The sequence below is a fragment of the Narcine bancroftii genome, chromosome 6, assembly GCF_036971445.1.
Source record: "Narcine bancroftii isolate sNarBan1 chromosome 6, sNarBan1.hap1, whole genome shotgun sequence".
Lineage (NCBI taxonomy): Eukaryota > Metazoa > Chordata > Chondrichthyes > Torpediniformes > Narcinidae > Narcine > Narcine bancroftii.
Genome location: NC_091474.1, coordinates 22,102,875 through 22,120,015, shown reverse-complemented (window position 1 = coordinate 22,120,015; position 17,141 = coordinate 22,102,875). Strand labels below are relative to the sequence as shown.

The window sequence follows — 17,141 nt, the reverse complement described above, 5'->3', positions numbered from 1 at the left end:
TGCCACCCCTCCACCATCAGACTCTACAATAAATTCAATCAGGGACTCATTTAAGGACTCTTACTTTTGCACTTTATTGATTTTTTAAAATTCTCTCTGTATTGCACAGTTTGTTACATTCATTATCTGTTTCCAGTTCTTTATTTGTTTGCATGTGTACATTGTGTACAGTTTTTTTTTTGCACTACCCATAAGTGGTAATTCTGCCTGACCCACAGGAACAGGAATCTCAGGGTTGTATGTTATGTCATGTATGTACTCTGACAATAAATCTGCAATGTTATCTGTAGCTTTGACACCATTCAAGGAGCTGATCTATCTCCCTCCTGTATGCTTCCTCGTTGTCATTTGTGATTCTGCCGACAACCATGGTGTTATCGGCAAATTTATAGATAGCTCTGGGATTGTGCCTGGGATGATCATGATAAATAATGCTTATTACCATAAATTACATAAATAATGCTAATTACCATACATATTATACAATGCACCTATCCCCGAAAATTCGTACTTGCTGAAGAGATACTTATAAAGAAAAATTATAATAGTAAACTCGTGCAAAGAGGTGATGTGCAGACAGTCCACAGGTACTAAGAGAGGTTCAAGAATATGATTGCTATTGGAAAGAAATTGTTCTTGTACCAGGACATGCTGGTTTTCAGATTTCTCTACTTTCTGTCCAAAGGGAGCAGTGAGAAGAGATTGCGACCAGAGTGGTGGAGCCCCTTTATGATATTGGCTGCTTTCTTCTTCCTCTTATATATACCTAATACAACCTCCTTGTCACCTTAATCTTGATAAAGAGTCCTGACCTGAAACCTCGACTGTCCCAATTCTACCCATGGATGCTGCCTGACCTGTTGAGTTCCTTCAACAGCTCATGTGTGTGCATTTCCCACGGGCAGTGAGAAGGCTGAGTGACCAAACAAAGTGCTCACACTAAGCATGTGAGACTCTCATATTCATTTATTTATTTGCATGGATGAAATACTTGTCCTGTATTATGTGTTGCTTTTCTGCATGTGCATTATATCTGGTTGTGTGTCTGCATGTTTTGCACCGAGGACGGGAGAACGCAGTTTCGTCAGGTTGTACTATCAGAGGACAATAAACTTGACTTGAAGATAGTTAATCACATAGGTTAATCCAGTGTTATCACAAGTAAGGGCAGAAGCCTGGGCACAGAGGCAAAGTCCTTAATAAACCTCAAGACAGTGTGTTTCAGTGAATGTTTTCTTCATTTGGAAAAAGATTTAACATGGAGCATATTTCAATAATGTAAATCATTGTCCTCACTTGGCCATTGGGGAATACTCAGCAAAACAATGCTGCCTGTAAATTAAATTACATCAGTGATGACTGTCTGGTTTTATTTTTCATTCTAATGTAATCATCTGAATGAACTCATCCTTTCCCTCCATGGCCCCAAATATTCTTTGGGAACTTGGATTGGATGGGGAGCAAGAGGGAAGGTAAAACAGGGTTACAGTCTCCTCCCACTGGAGCATAGATGAGGATGTCACAGCAAAACCCTCTCCACATCTACATGGAACATTGCCGTGGAGAGCAGCAGCAAACATCAAGGGCCCAGCGCACGCTCTGTTCTCACTGCTGCCATCAGCAAAGATGTATAGGTGCTACAAGACTCGCACCACCAGGTTCGGGAACAGCTGCTACCCCTCCACCATCAGACTCCTCAACGACAAACTCAATCAGGGACTCTTACTTTTGCACTTCATTGCTTTTTATTCTTCTCTGTATTGCACAGACAGTTTGTTTACATTTCTCTATTTGTTTCCATATATATATTGTGTACAGTTTTATTTTTGCACTACCATTAAGTGGTAATTCTGCCTCACCCAATGGAAAAATAATCTCAGGGTTGTATGTGACATCATGTATGTACTCGGACAATAAATCTGAAATCTGAAAAAAAAAGATGCAATGGAAGGTCAAGAACCAGAAACTGAGGTGTACAGTATATGTTTTGTTTGAAGTTGAAGATTGGGTGAGAATAGCAATGTATTGCTGGAAATTCCTGCAGTCTCCTCCCCATAAACATGTCCAGGAGTCTACTTTCATATAGAGCATAGAACATCGCAACACAGTGCGGGCTCTTCAGCTCATGATGTTGTGCTGACATCTATTCCCAACAATCCCATTTTCCCCCACCTCACACTCATAACCCTCTATTTTTCTTACACCCATGTGCCTATCTAAGAGTCCCTATTGTACCAGCCTCCACCACCACCTAAGGCAATGCATTCCCACCATTCTCTGAGTAAAAAAAACACCACCCCATGCAATGCATTCCAGGCACCCACCACTCTCTGAGTTAAAAGGCCTTACCTCTGATGTCTCTCCTTAACTTTCCCCCACTCACCTTAAACAGATGTCCTTTGGTATTTCCTATTGTCAGCCTGAAGTAAAAGTGCTGGCTGTCCACTCTTTCTAAGCCCCTCATAATTTCATGTACTTCTCTGAAGTCATAAACTCTGTCAGGTTAGAATAGGGGTGGAGATCATGAAGCCTGCATACTCCTATTCTAAATACTATGGAAACCACTGGGAATCCTAACCAGAGATTGTCAAGTCATGTACAACCTGATGAAACAGTGTTCTCCGGTCCTCAGTGCAAAACACATAGACACACAACCAGATACAACACACACACTCACACGCACAGACGAACAATGCAAATGCAGGACAAATATTCAGATATTCAAATAAATATATAAATATTGCTTCAAGAAATATGACAGTCTAAGGCGGTTAGTGTTAGACTAACACGACTTTGGTCGTTCAGCATTCTCGCTGCCTGTGGATTGACCGCTGATCCATTTCTCTACAGCAACCATACCACGCTGTGCAGCTAACCAGGTCGCTCTCTTTTAGAGTTCCTGTAGAAGATTGATATGATGGTGGCCCTTAGCCTTGCCTGCTTTAGTCTTCTCAGGAAGTGCAGTTGCCATTGCGCCTTCCTGACAAGTGAGGAGATGTGTGCCCATGATAGATCACTAGTTAAGTGAACTCCAAGGATCTTTGAGCTCTCATTGGTAAGCTGCTCTAATTCAAAGATATGCAGCAATTGATCGGATCATTGCTGTGAATATTAAAATATAAAAGAGCTATTGGACACTGGGAGCAAGCAGAGAAGAATGACAGGGCTGTTCTCCACGATTGGAGTTACTTTATTATTGGGTCACAGGATGTTGAAGTCAAAACTCATTTATTGTCCATCCTTAATTGCCCACTGTGATGAACCAATGCTATTGGGCAGTTAGTCCCAGAATTAAGTAAAAAGACATAGAAACACTGGAGGAACTCAGCTGGTCTCGCAGCATATGTAAGGGTATATGACCAATGTTTTAGGCCTGAGCCCTTCTTCCAGAAATAAGCAAACAGCAGGAAGATGTCAGAATAAAGACTGTCCCAGAATTAAGAATGAGCAACAATGAATGAACACCCAGTTAGGATGATTTGTGACATAAAAAGAATCCTGCCACTGGAGGTGTTCTTATCTGTTTACAGCCCTTGTTCTTATTTGTGGTAAAGGGAGCAGGTTGAGAAGATGTTGCTCGGGTCTTGGCAAGCTCCTGCTGTATATTTTGGAAATGGTCCACATCACTGCTTAGTGTACTATTGGTGGAGAAGTAAATACTTACTCTGATGAATGGGGTGTCTTTAAAACTGTCTGCTTTGTTCTGGATAGCGTTAAGGTGCTTGAGCAAACTGACGCTGCCATCATCCAGGTCGGGGAAGAGTATTCCTTCATATTCCTGACTAATGTTGTCTACCGAGATGGTGGGAGGTCTTTGATGTGTCAAGGCATTGTTTGCCTTGTAATCCATCTTTCTAACCCTGGAATGATTTGGAGACAGATGCCAAGAGGAAATTTGTGCTCATTATTGGTAAAATGAGCAAAGGATGGGGCTTTAACACGCGTGCCTTATTCTCTCTCTCTCTTCTCTCTCTCTCTCTCTCTCTCTCTCTCTCTCTCTCTCTCTCTCTCTCTCTCTCTCTCTCTCGCTAATATCCTGTTATAATGAAATCTAGAACAAGCTAAGTTCTTATCTCCATGGTGATATTATTTTGGCATGTGCAGGGTCAGGAGATCAAAGATCAGCAGGACATTTTGTACCTCATCTGTGTGTCCCTTCTAAGGAAATACCTATTGCCCAAGTGGTTGAAAACAGGCTGAGACAAAAGTATATTGCTTTCCAAGGTTCAAAGATTAGGAACTGAGTTACAGGTAAAGGTTAAACAGGTCAGGACTTTATTCCCTGGAGTGTAGAACAATGAGGGTAGATTTGGCAGAGGTATTTAAAATTATGAGGGGGATAGACAGAGTAAAATATAGGTAGGCTTTTTTTTAGTTGAGATACAAACTAGAGGTTAAGGATGAAAGGGGTAAAATTTAGATGAAACATAAGGGGGAACTTCTTCACACAAAGAGTGATGGGAGTGTGGAACGAGCTGCCAGCTGAAGAGGTGAATGCGGGCTCAATTTTAACACTTACGAAGAATTTGGACAGGTCCGTGGATGGGAGAGATATGGAGGGCATTGGACTGGGTGCAGGTCAGTGGGACTCGGCAGAAAAATGGTTCAGCACAGACTAGAAGGGCCGAAGAGGCCTGTTTCTGTGCTGTAAATTCCTACGGTTCTATGGTTCTTATTCATTAACAGATATTCGAGATCAAAAGGAGATGTCGTCAGAGAGTTCATGCATCCAATATTAGCCAGTACCTTCAGGAAGTAAATATTAAACTTTTGAAACCATCCACTTTTTCTTAGGTACTGCAAAAGTTTGGTTGGAAAATGCTGAATTAAAAAACAATATTGTGTGGCACAGCAGAAAAACTTGATCACTTGAAGAAAAAGTCAGGCACTTCAGAGCGAGCAAGGAGCTGATGTTTTTTGGAGGAAATGGGATTGTTCTTGGCATTTACGTTCACTGAATGCAGGAGGACAGTGACTCATTGGTCCAACCGGCCATCAGTTAAAAGAATGCTTCCAAGTATTTCAGAGGAAACAGGAATATGGGTCAACCTTCCTAATTGGCTAACGTTTTCTGACAGTCTAAACTGAAACAAAGACTTCAACGGGCTGCACCAGGAACCAAGGCTGCGTTCACTTCCAACATCCTCTCTAGGGTATCGTGACCTGTAGTCGTGGGAAGGTGAAAAAGAACTGGTGAGATGTGAATGCTTGTTTTTATATACGAGGCATTACAACATCCAAGCTGCCTTCTTGACCCAACCAGCCTGTGCCGGTGTTTATTCTTCCCTTATATCCTTGGATTGTCACATCCTTCTACCCTTTTCCTCTCTCTCATACACTTTTTTGACTTCCCCCAAAGGTTGCCCGTGCACTTATAGAACCATTGATTTGTTAGTATTTTCAGGTTGAGCGTCACTATTTTAAATTACCTCACGTATCGTTCTGGTAGGATGTAAAGTTTAACTAATAACTTGCTGTTCACTCAGAGAAGTGCCAAGGATAAGATGAGTACTCTTTAACTCAAAGCAAAAGGAACTCTTGAGCAACTCTTTAACACTTCCTGACTGGAAGAATAGGTGATTGTGGGGGAAAAATTAAGTTACATTAGAAAATCGAGGCAGCAGGGAGGGAGCAATACCATATATACTCATGTAACAGTCGATCCTGTGTAGTAGGACCCCCACTCCCCTATTTTTGGCTCTGACCACCTGCCTATCTGAGCTCCCGACGTGGCGGCCAAGGATCTTTGCCCCTGCCACCCACCATCTGAGCTCCTGACGCCCTGACTGTGGATTCTCACCTTGGCTGCCCATCCATCCAAGCTCCTGATGCCCTGACCGCGGATCCTCACCCCGACTGCCTGCCCATCTGAGCTCCCAATGCTCTGACCACAGATCTTTGCCCTAGCTCCCGCCCATCCGAGCATCCAACACCTGACTACGGATCATCACCCTGGCCATCCACCCATCCAAGCTCCTAACGTCCCAGCCATAGACTCTCTTTGAAGCTCCGGGTCCCCACCCATTCAAGGTCCTGATGCCCCAACCACAGTCACTCACCCCAACCGTCTGACCATCTGAGCTCTCAAAATCCCAGCCACAGACTCTCTCCTAGGCCCCAGCCACCCTCACAGTCAAGTTCCCGACATCCCGAATGTGGACTTACGAAACAGTCCCAGCTATCTGAGCTCCCAACACCTTGAATGACACAGGTACTCACTGTGGTCAAAAGTATGACTGTATAAAAGTCAACCTTCCCAAATTTGACCCGAAAAATTGGTCCAAAAAACTCAACTATTACATGAGTTTCTATGGTACTTTCTTGATCTTGCAATAAAATCATGTGTATAGTTGTTAATGTAGTAAAATGTCCCTGGGACCCTTATCAAACACAAGTTGACACTGGAGCCCGTGAAGAAATGTGCATATACTGAAGACAATCAAAGAGATAAGTTTTAAGCACCATCTCAAAGTTGGGCAGTTAAGTTTGGGGAGGGAATTATGGAGCTTAAGGCCTTGACTGCCATTGGTAGAGAGCTAAAGGATAATCAAGAACCAGAGGAACTAACAGATCTTGCAGGAGGGCTTGGATTCACAAGGCGATGGAAGGATGAGAAAATAAGATAAAAATGATTACTTAATTATAAGTCATCCAGCAAACATTTGTTGACGATCTTGCAATTTTCACAGTTAGCGCAATGCTATTACTGCACCAGTGGCCCGAGTTCAAATCCAGCGCCATCTGTAAGGTGTTTGTACGTTCTCTCCGTGTCTGCGTGGGTTTCCTCTGGGTGCTGCGGATTCCTCCCACCATTCAAAACAGAGTGGGGTCGTAGGTTAATTGGGGTACTTAGGCGGCAGTGGCTTGTGGGCCAGAAGGGCCTGTTCCCGTGCTGTATGTCTAAATTAAATTAAATTTGCTGGAGCCACTCTGCAGTTCTAATGTAGATGCCAGTCTGTGGAGAACGGTATGGATAAATAGTCAAATAAGTGAAAATCACTCAAAGAAGTTCTGAAGCCATTAAAATTTGCCTCTATTTCAAATGAAATGCCATAACCTTCATTACCAGTATCTAACCTTTTACATTTTTATTATCTCTTGTTCTTTCACGTATATTAACTTAGTTGCTACATATTGTTTATTAATGTCATTTACATACCTATGTAACTGCAGCAAGCAAGAATTTTATGTACTTGTGTACATGACAATAAACTCTTTATTCTTTCAGTAATTTCACGACTCTCGAACAGAGGTTTTCAAACTTTTTCTTTCCACTCACAGACCACTTTAAGTAATCCCTATGCCATAGGTTCTCTGTGACTAGCAAGGAATTGCTTAAGGTGGTCTGTGAGTGGGAAGGGAAGGTTAAGAACCACTACTCTATACCCAATTGGTACTGAAATATTTTGCTTGAGAAAAATTGCCATGAGCTCATTTCCTTTAGTTCTGAAACCATGCTCATAAAGAGTCAATGAGGTACGATTAAAACAGCGGTTTTCAAACTTTTTTTTCCCACTCACAGACCACCTTAAGTAATCCCTTACTAATCACAGAGCCCCCATGGCATAGATTATTTAAGGTGGTTTGTAAGTGGAAAGAAAAAGTTTGAAAATCACTAGCCCCAGAACCTTGGCTGTTAAGTTCCTAGATTTCCCTGCATGCCTCACACTGCTTCTCCATCACTTGACTCCGGATTATGTTATGTGTATGAAATCGGACCACACTCATAGATTTGTGGACTTGTAACAGCGCTGTGTTGCCACTCAGTCTGGTAAGTCTGTCATCATCGGCCCCACCTTGTTGATAATAATGCAGCCCTGATTTAGGAGCCTTATTGCAGAATACTGAGAAGTGTGAATGGCTTGGCACCTTTGTCCCTTTTAAAACATTCTGTTTTGCTTTTTAAATACTTGTTTTAAAGGAGCAGAAGTCCTGTTGTTATGGGTTGCATTTACAGTGTAAAACACTGACAGCTGTGACGAGACTCAAGAGTGCACAATAGTTCCAATGGAAGCTTTTGTACCAAGCATCTTTTAATATTTTTAAGGGTTTTATGTTTGCTTAATTCAAAGAAGTGCACTCAGACAGCAGTGTGTGGCCCTATTGACAAATAGTGACATTTATGGCAACTTTTTATCTGCGTAAAGACAAGCTGTACCTTTTCACCCACACATTTATCTGGAAATGTGAATGGAGGTACAAAGGCAAAGTAGTTGTAAGATCTCCAAATGGGTGCTTTTCTGAGCACTTACACCTGAGAAGATCACTTCTACTTCCACCTCATCGCCCCAACAATTTCAGTTTGTGTTCAGTGTCCCTCAATAACTTCTTCAGGTGCCCCATCAAAAGCAGACTTGCAGCATGATACAGGAGCTGCTCTGCTCAAGAATGGAGAAGCTACGGAAGGCAAAGAATGCAGCTCAGGACAAATACAAACCTCCCTTCTCTCTTTTCTCCCGGCAGCCAACATCTTCTGAAAGTCCCTCCGTGTCCAGATACACACTTTTCTCCCAACGGGGAGAAGGCTTAAGTATGTGAGAGCGTAGACCAACAGCCTTAAAAACAGTTTCTTGCCTCAGGCTCCTTGATGAACCCCATTGCATCGAGCTAATTGGAGGCTTTGGATTGCTGAGCCTGCCTTATCCAGCTTCTTGTGGTTACGGATCACCTGCTTCTGTCTCCCAACTCCACCCCTCACTCTCCTCATCTGTCCGTCATTCCTCAGCGTCCTTTAAGTCTTGATGAATGGTTCCAACCTATAATGTTGATGATTCTTTTCCTTCCCCTGACACGTAGGGTTTCTCCAGCCAACCCCAGACTCAAGCATCTGTATCTCATCACCCCTCCGTGGTTCATCGAACTCCTTACTGATCCCTGTCACAACCTTTCCAACCTTGTACTATCCATCTCCCCTCTCCACGATCAGTCATGATGAACAGTTTTGACCTGAGCTGTCATCAACACCTTTCCCCCAACTAATGCTTCTGAACCTGCTGAGTTCCTCTAGCAGATTGTTTGTTTTCCAACTCCCTGTACATTGGCCTCCGTATCTCAGCCACCACTCCCTGTGGTCTCCTAACATCTCACTACCACCCATCCAGAGACTCTCAGTTCCCAGCGAAAGGTTAAACTGGAAATTCCCTCTCCTCTTCAGAGATGTACTGGACCTTCACAATCCCAGAGGACATACAAATTCTGTTATAACACTGGATTATGAAGATTTTGCTTCCTGAACACTTTTTGGGGTATTTTATGGATTTTAAGCTTCTGATCACGAAAATCCCCGTAAAACTTTCCTATCACATACTTTTTTTTAGATATAACCCTTTTTGTTATAAATCCCACAAAACTTTCCTACCACATAGTTTTTTTTTAGATATAACCCTTTGTGATTTTTCTGTCATATTTTTAACATGCTTCAAGCATACAAAACCATAAAGTGCAACATGTCACTTAAAATTAATTTTCTGCATTCGCACTTGGACTTCTTCCCTGCTGATCTTGTTGCAGTCAATAACGTACATGGTGAAGGGTTTCACCAGGTCATTGCGACCATGGAAAAGTGGTATCAGGGCAACTTGAATGCTGGCCGACCATTGTTGGACACTGACATGAAAGGCATCAGATGCTGGGTACAAATGAAAATCAGCGGGAAAACATTTTTAGGTCAGTTGAACTAACGCTATATATGTGTCAGCATCAATATGCAATAAAACATACTAAATTCAGTAAAAGCTTAATTCATTGTTTCTCCAACTTCCTACATGATACAGCAAATCTAAAATTATCTTTGTATTCATCATTATTTCCAATATTTTTTTAAGGAATCAAACCTTTTGGAAAAAATTTGTTGTCCAGTGTAATGATTAAACCCTTAAAATATAAGGAAGAGCAAACTGGTTTGTGTACCCAGTAACACTTGTTAAAAGCGGAATTAACCAAAAAAAATCAATGTATTTCAAATTGGGAAAACTCGAATCAAGCCAGTTGAGATTATATTTTGTGCAATTTTAGCCTCGTGGTGTGCATTTCTCGGATTATCCTGAAGTAAGACTCCAGGATCTCAGCTTCCGTTCGTTGCTCAGAACACCTAATGGAAACTCAGAGCCGGTGACGTGTGAACAGAGGAAGTAGCTTGTCAGACTGTAATCTCGGGTGCTTCCGAACAGGAAATGTCAGGGGTAAAATGGGGCGCTAACTGCTGAACTGATGTAAAGTTGCACAGACCTGTAAAATGTTGCTCTCTATCAAAATGAATTGCACTCCTCCAGCTTAACCTTGATTGATAAACGGTGAGAGGCCACTTTTATCTGACTATTTTGTTTCCCAGTTTTATTTGCATTCTCCAATTAACTCTTTACTGTGTGATTTCTGAAGTTTAGAACAACTGTCTCACCTGAACTAGTATGTCATAAAAAATGGTCTTTTCTTTAGTATTCAACAAGTGAGGGTGAATGTCGGTGACTAGCCTAGTACTTCACGCCCTTCCTGATTCTCCTTAGCACTGTGTGGTCAAGCCATTCCAGTGAACAATTCAGAATCAACTGTACTGCTGTGAATCTGGGGTTAGTAGAGTTCTGGACAGGTAAGGATGGCTCCCTTCATTCAAAGTCATGTGTCAACCAAATGGATTTTGTCTGACTTAGCTGGAAACTTCATAGTCACCATTCACATTGAGAATTGTTGAGGAAAGTACATGAATTGCCAAGGCACAGAAGGCTATAGACCAAATAAATGAGACTGGTATGGAGAGGTAGAATGTTCATCCTGTAAATGCTGGACTGAAAGGCCTGTTTCCCTACCGTATGGCTCTATGGGAGCTGTTTATTGGGGCAGCGTGGAGAGCGTAACAGTTAGCATAACGCTGTTACAGTGGCAGCAACCCAGGTTCGAATCTGATGCTGTCTGTCAAAGCGTTCTCCCTGTTTCTGCGTGGTTTTCCTCTGGGTGCTCCGGTTTCCTCCAAGGAAGGACAGTGTTAATAGGTTAATTGGTCACATGGGTGTATTTGGACAATGTGAAGTTGCGGGCCGGAGGACCTGTTACTGTGCTGTATCGCTAAATTACATTTTTAAAAAAGTAATTACTTCAATTTAAATGATCCATCTGCAGTGGAGAGATTTGAGCTCTTGTCTCAGGGCTTCTGGATCACTGCTGCTACAAACTGACTGCTCTTCAGGTTTGCCACTGTTTAAGCTGAATTTGATATACGTCTTGAGAAGCTGCTCTGATTATCTTCAGAACAGTGAATGTCATAGAATTATAAAGAGTTTTGATGAAGTAGGGAGGTACATTTTCCTTTGATAGCAGGTTATTTCCTTTGGTTAGAAAAGAAAACGGACAATGCTGGAAGCATATCAGACAGCGAATGTGGAAAGAGAAATAAGAGTTAATGTTTCAGATTGCAGACCCTGGCCAGCAGAGAGATACGGTAACTAATGGATCAAAGATTTCTAACAAATTAGTAAAGAGAAGTGGGGAAACTTCTTCAAAACCCGTGTGATCTGTGCATGTGAATGTACTGCATCAAAGGTTGTTGGAAGAAGGTTGAGCAAGAGCTTTGAAAAGGGAACTGGGGTTAGCCCCAGAAATGGGAGCAAATGTTGCTGGGTTCGGGGAACTTCCAGCTCTTCATGTGCCAGTGATATGTTATGATCCTCCCTCTGTACAACAGTTTTGGTGATTTGATGGAACTTGTCATCTTTTTTAACTTTTATGATGGACTTTAATTTGAGCAGTTCTATTGCCAGAGAAGTGTTGCAATTAAACCCTGCTTGTAGTACATATTAACTGCGACCTGCACTCTGCCAGCTGACATCTTTTCCATGGATCATTAATATCTCTTGCCTCAATTTGAGCTGAGGATCCAAGTTTCGGTGCAGCAGCTTCGTTAACCCGGCTGAATGTCCTATCGTTGTTACCAGGCAGACCTTCGCAGTGAATTGCAAGAAAGAACGTTCAGACAGATTGCCAGAGGCTAGGTCACCACAGCTCAAGGTGCAAAGGTGGAGAGTCATAGAGCCAGACAGCATGGAACAGGTCCAATCAGAATCCGGTTAATTTTTTTTTAACTTAAATTTCGACATTCGGCACGGTAACAGGCCCTTCTGGCCCATGAGCCCGTCCCGCTCAACTACACCCAATTGACCTACAACTCCACATGCTTTGAAGGGTTGGAGGAAACCGGGGAAACTCACACAGACATGGGGAGAACGTACAAACTCCTTACAGACAGTGCTGGATTTGAACCCTGATGGCTGTGCTGCAACAGTGTTGTGCAAAACGTACTGCCCATTATTGTCATAAACGTGTCACAAAATTTGTTGTTTTGTGGCAGCAGTATTGTGTATTGAAGGTGCAAAATTCGCTTCGATCTGAACAAATCATGACATTCCGAGGATGGGACAGGTCAGGGGGGATGTTAGGGATGGGTGTGCTCTCATCGATTATCTTTACCTCCTAGGGACGCTCCGAGACCTGCTGAGTTTCTCCAGCATTTCTGTGATTCTACTACAATCACAGCATCTGTAGACTTTTGTGCGGCCCTCCATGCTCACAAAGGATTAAGGCATGGCTGTGGAAGCACTTGTCACTTTTCTCCCATTGAGGATGTGAGGCACGACGGGAGGTGTTGTCCCCGCAAGCCCCATCATTTCTGGCCTGGCAGATCCCATGACTAATTAAAACCAAGTTGTAAATTCTGCTTGTCAATCAGCATTACAGGGAGAAAGAAAATAACAAATCATCCAGTCATTCTGATTATTGTTGCTTGAATCATTACTGATGCAGAATGCTTGCTGCATTTTTATCACACAACAGTCACTGTACTTTCTAAGTAATTAATTCTGAAATGTTTTGAGACATTCCAAAAATCTAATGCAATGCCGCGCAAATGCATGGTTTTTTTCTGTGCCAGTTATCCTTTCTTCGATAATTAATTTTCACTAAGCAAGAGGAGGAATTTAACATTTGTCAATTTCAGTTGATTTTGGATAGTTCATCACTTGTCCTTAAGTCATGGGGGTTTGGCATCAGCTTTCTGGTTCCTTTAGGCCAGTAAAGGACATACATTTCTGATACATTGTATCTCAATGACAAAGGGACAGTATCTCAATGACAAAGGCACTTCAATAGAAAAAAATCTTTTGTACTTGCGTAGGTGTGAAAGGTTCTATTTTGCACACAATACAGATGTGAATTAGGTCTGCTCATGGATAAATGCACACAAATATGGTCAGTTTAGCCTCTTGAGAACACCATTTAGAGAGAGAAAAGAAGATTGCTGATATTGGCCAAACGTTGAAGAAAATGGCAAAAGAACTAGGTGTTGGGACCAGGATTCGAGAGGGAGCTGAGCGCAAGAAGGGCTCTGGGTGCTGGCACCGTCTTGATCTGAGCTCAGGTTGCCAATGGTTTGAACTGAACTGGAGACTTGTGTGACTGCAGAGGCTGCGGGAGCGCTGCAGGTGGATCCACGGACCCTTTGAAAGGATTCTCATTTGCTTCTCTTTCTCTGACTGGGCAATACTAATACTAATGGCAAATAGTTGTCTGCTTGTGGCAGACTATAGGCAAATTTTTGTAATATTACATTGCTGTTTTCTTTCTCTCTTTGGCTTGGCTTCGCGGACGAAGATTTATGGAGGGGTAATGTCCACGTCAGCTGCAGGCTCGTTTGTGGCTGACAGGTCCGATGCGGGACAGGCAGACACGGTTGCAGGGGAAAATTTGTTGGTTGGGGTTGGATGTTGGGTTTTTCCTCCTTTGTCTTTTGACAGTGAGGTGGGCTCTGCGGTCTTCCTCAAAGGAGGTTGCTGCCCGCCGAACTGTGAGGCGCCAAGATGCACGGTTTGAGGCGATATCAGCCTACTGGTGGTGGTCAATGTGGCAGGCACCAAGAGATTTCTTTAGGCAGTCCTTGTACCTCTTCTTTGGTGCACCTCTGTCTCGGTAGCCAGTGGAGAGCTCGCCATACAACACGATCTTGGGAAGGCGATGGTCCTCCATTCTGGAGACGTGACCTACCCAGCGCAGTTTGATCTTCAGCAGCGTGGATTCGATGCTGTCGGCCTCTGCCATCTCGAGTACTTCGATGTTGGAGATGAAGTCGCTCCAATGAATGTTGAGGATGGAGCGGAGACAATGCTGGTGGAAGCATTCTAGGAGCCGTAGGTGATGCCGGTAAAGGACCCATGATTCGGAGCCGAGCAGGAGTGTGGGTATGACAACGGCTCTGTATACGCTAATCTTTGTGAGGCTTTTCAGTTGGTTGTTTTTCCAGACTCTTTTGTGTAGTCTTCCAAAGGCGCTATTTGCCTTGGCGAGTCTGTTGTCTATCTCGTTGTCGATCCTTGCATCCGATGAAATGGGGCAGCCGAGATAGGTAAACTGGTTGAACCCTTCTCCATTAACAATGGCGTGAAGCAAGGCTGCATTCTCGCACCAACCCTCTTTTCAATCTTCTTCAGCATAATGCTGAAACAAGCCATGAAAGACCCCAACAATGAAGAAGCTGTTTACATCCGGTACCGCACAGATGGCAGTCTCTTCAATCTGAGGCGCCTGCAAGCTCACACCAAGACACAAGAGCAACTTGTCCGTGAACTACTCTTTGCAGACGATGCCGCTTTAGTTGCCCATTCAGAGCCAGCTCTTCAGCGCTTGACGTCCTGTTTTGCGGAAACTGCCAAAATGTTTGGCCTGGAAGTCAGCCTGAAGAAAACGGAGGTCCTCCATCAGCCAGCTCCCCACCATGACTACCAGCCCCCCCACATCTCCTAATCTTCTAATGAAATGCTAATCCATGCACTTATCCGACTCCCAGCTCCTTCAACTTCTTTTGTTTAACCACTCCTATAAATTGTTGGCTTCAGTGTAAATTGCAACTAATAAACTTTCCACTCTGCCTCTTGACCAACCATTGTCAAAGATGGCCATGTGCCCACCCCTGGGATGCCACAGGACATTTAAGGAGGGCTGCGGACTGAAATCATAATTAAAAAAAATATTTTTATGTATTCGGTAGGAAAGAAGCACGGAAGAAAGTGACTAAACTTCACTGGTTCACAGGGAAGGGTCTCCTGAAACTTTGAACAGAATCCTAAGGGGGACATAGCCAAAAACTGGTTGAGAATGGCTGTCCGAATCAGCTCACCGAAACAGATGATTGAGAAGGTTGAGAATGGATGCTCTAGACTATAGTCTTTCAGATCTCATTATCATCCTCCCATCTTATGAAAGAAGGCAGCCAACATCATAAAGGATTCCACCCTCACCCCTCATCACCCTGGTCACAACTTCTTCTTGCTGCTACTTTAGGGAACAAGCTACTGAAGACCAGCATCTCCAGGTTCAAGAGTAATTTTTATCCAACTTTTCATCCTTCCCGTACCACCCTAACCATAAACGACTCCGGGATCACCAAAAGACCTGAATACACAATTGAAGCATCAGTTTTTTTTCTTGCACTAACTGCAACTGTGACTATTTAGCTATTTATCTTTTCATATTTGGTGTCTCTTTTCCTCTCTCGGCATATTGTGGCCATTTAATTTATATTATAGTGATTGGGGCATCTTGGATACCTGTGTGGTGGCAGCATAGAACTATAGAATGCTACAGCACAGGAAAATAGGCCATTTGGCCCTTCTAGTCTATGCTGACCATCATTTCATTAGTCCCACTGACCTGCTCCCATTCCATAACCCTCCAGACCTCTCACATCCATGTATCTATCCAATTTATTCTTAAAACACAAGATCGAGCCCTCATTCAGCAAGAAAGAATTTTGGTGCACAATTGTATGTATATGGAAGTGGTTTTCAACCCTTTTCTTTCCACTCACATACCACTTTTAGTATTCCCTATATGTGGGTGGAAAGAAAACATTTGAAACCCTCTGTTTTAATCGTACCTCATTGACTCGTTATGTGCACGGTTTCAGAACTCCAAAGGAAATGGTCCCGTGGCAATTTTTCTCAAGCAAAATATTTCAGTAACAATTGGGTCTAGAGCAGGGATTCTCCACCTTCTCTTCCCGCCCACATCCCACCTTAAGCCATCCCTTACTAATCACAGAGCATCGATGGCATAGGGATGGCTTAAAGTGGGATGTGAGTGGAAAGAAAAAGGTTGAGAACCCATGGTGTATGGTGATAAACTCTCACCCTCATCTGAATGTAAATTCTTCCCTTACTCAGCATCTTTTGCATCTTTTCCCATAATTTAACTCGTCATAGATTGGAAACCGTTTCTTTCTCTCCTCTCCTAGCTCTTAAAATTTTTAATGACTTGCATAAGTCAAGCTAAAGGGCAGCATTATGACTGGCTGCAAACCTCAGCCTGCATTTTAAGTGCCTTTCAATCAAATGAAAGTTCTCTGAGTATGGTTGGGAAATTTAAATGCAATTTGTTCCAGTGCAATCACTTCATCTAGCAGACAGCTTTCAGCGCCACCTGGTAAGATCTTTGCTTTGCTGTGCTGATTGCTGTAAATATGGATGAAAATTAAACAAAGGCGGCTATTCTGAGTTATGAATAATCTGATTTATGAACATATGACTTTATGTAAGTTCTCCCTTCTGTTTTTAAAGTATTTTTTAAGCCTGCAATAATAGTAATGTAAATACATTTCTTGGTATTTATATATGACTGGAAACGCAATATGTTCCACCAGTTTAAGAACAATGGCGCCCCTGCTGGAGCTGCTGTCATGGCACCATTGCCACTGTTGCAGACCCTGGGAGGATGGGGAGCAGAGATACAGCACACCCCCACAGGGTCCTACTGCCCTACCTTCAACAGTTCGGAATAGGCTTCAAACAGTTTGCTTAAGCAGCCAATGGTATTTTATTTTAAAATCCTGTGACTGTGGGGTCTGGGTCCACGATGGCAGTACCTGCATTCGACAGCTGCCACGGGAGGTTGCAGACTCCTGAGAGCAGTGGACTGACACAGGGTATCAGTAACGGGGAGAACACGCCACCCCCCACCCCACTTTGATAAGGAAACGCAGAAGAGACAACCCTAAGGACGGTGACCACAGTGGCAACCAGTGAGGGGCACTGAAGCTGAAGGACACACACACACACACACACACACATACACACACACACACACACACACACACACACACACACACA

At 43.1% G+C, this 17,141-nt stretch overlaps 1 protein-coding gene across 2 annotated transcripts in view; it reads left to right on the top strand.

The window, feature by feature from the left end:
* The window catches only part of LOC138735794 (protein phosphatase 1 regulatory inhibitor subunit 16B-like), a 139,100-nt gene that overhangs the window by 5,904 nt on the left and 116,055 nt on the right, over positions 1–17,141 (top strand). Inside the window, exon 1 of one of the 2 annotated variants that reach the window (XM_069884224.1) lies at positions 10,194–10,292. The exons of the other annotated variant lie outside the window; for it this stretch is intronic. The gene's annotated coding sequence lies outside the window, so the exon portion shown is untranslated. Of the gene's footprint in view, positions 1–10,193; positions 10,293–17,141 lie in introns of those variants that run through there. 2 annotated transcript variants of the gene reach the window in all.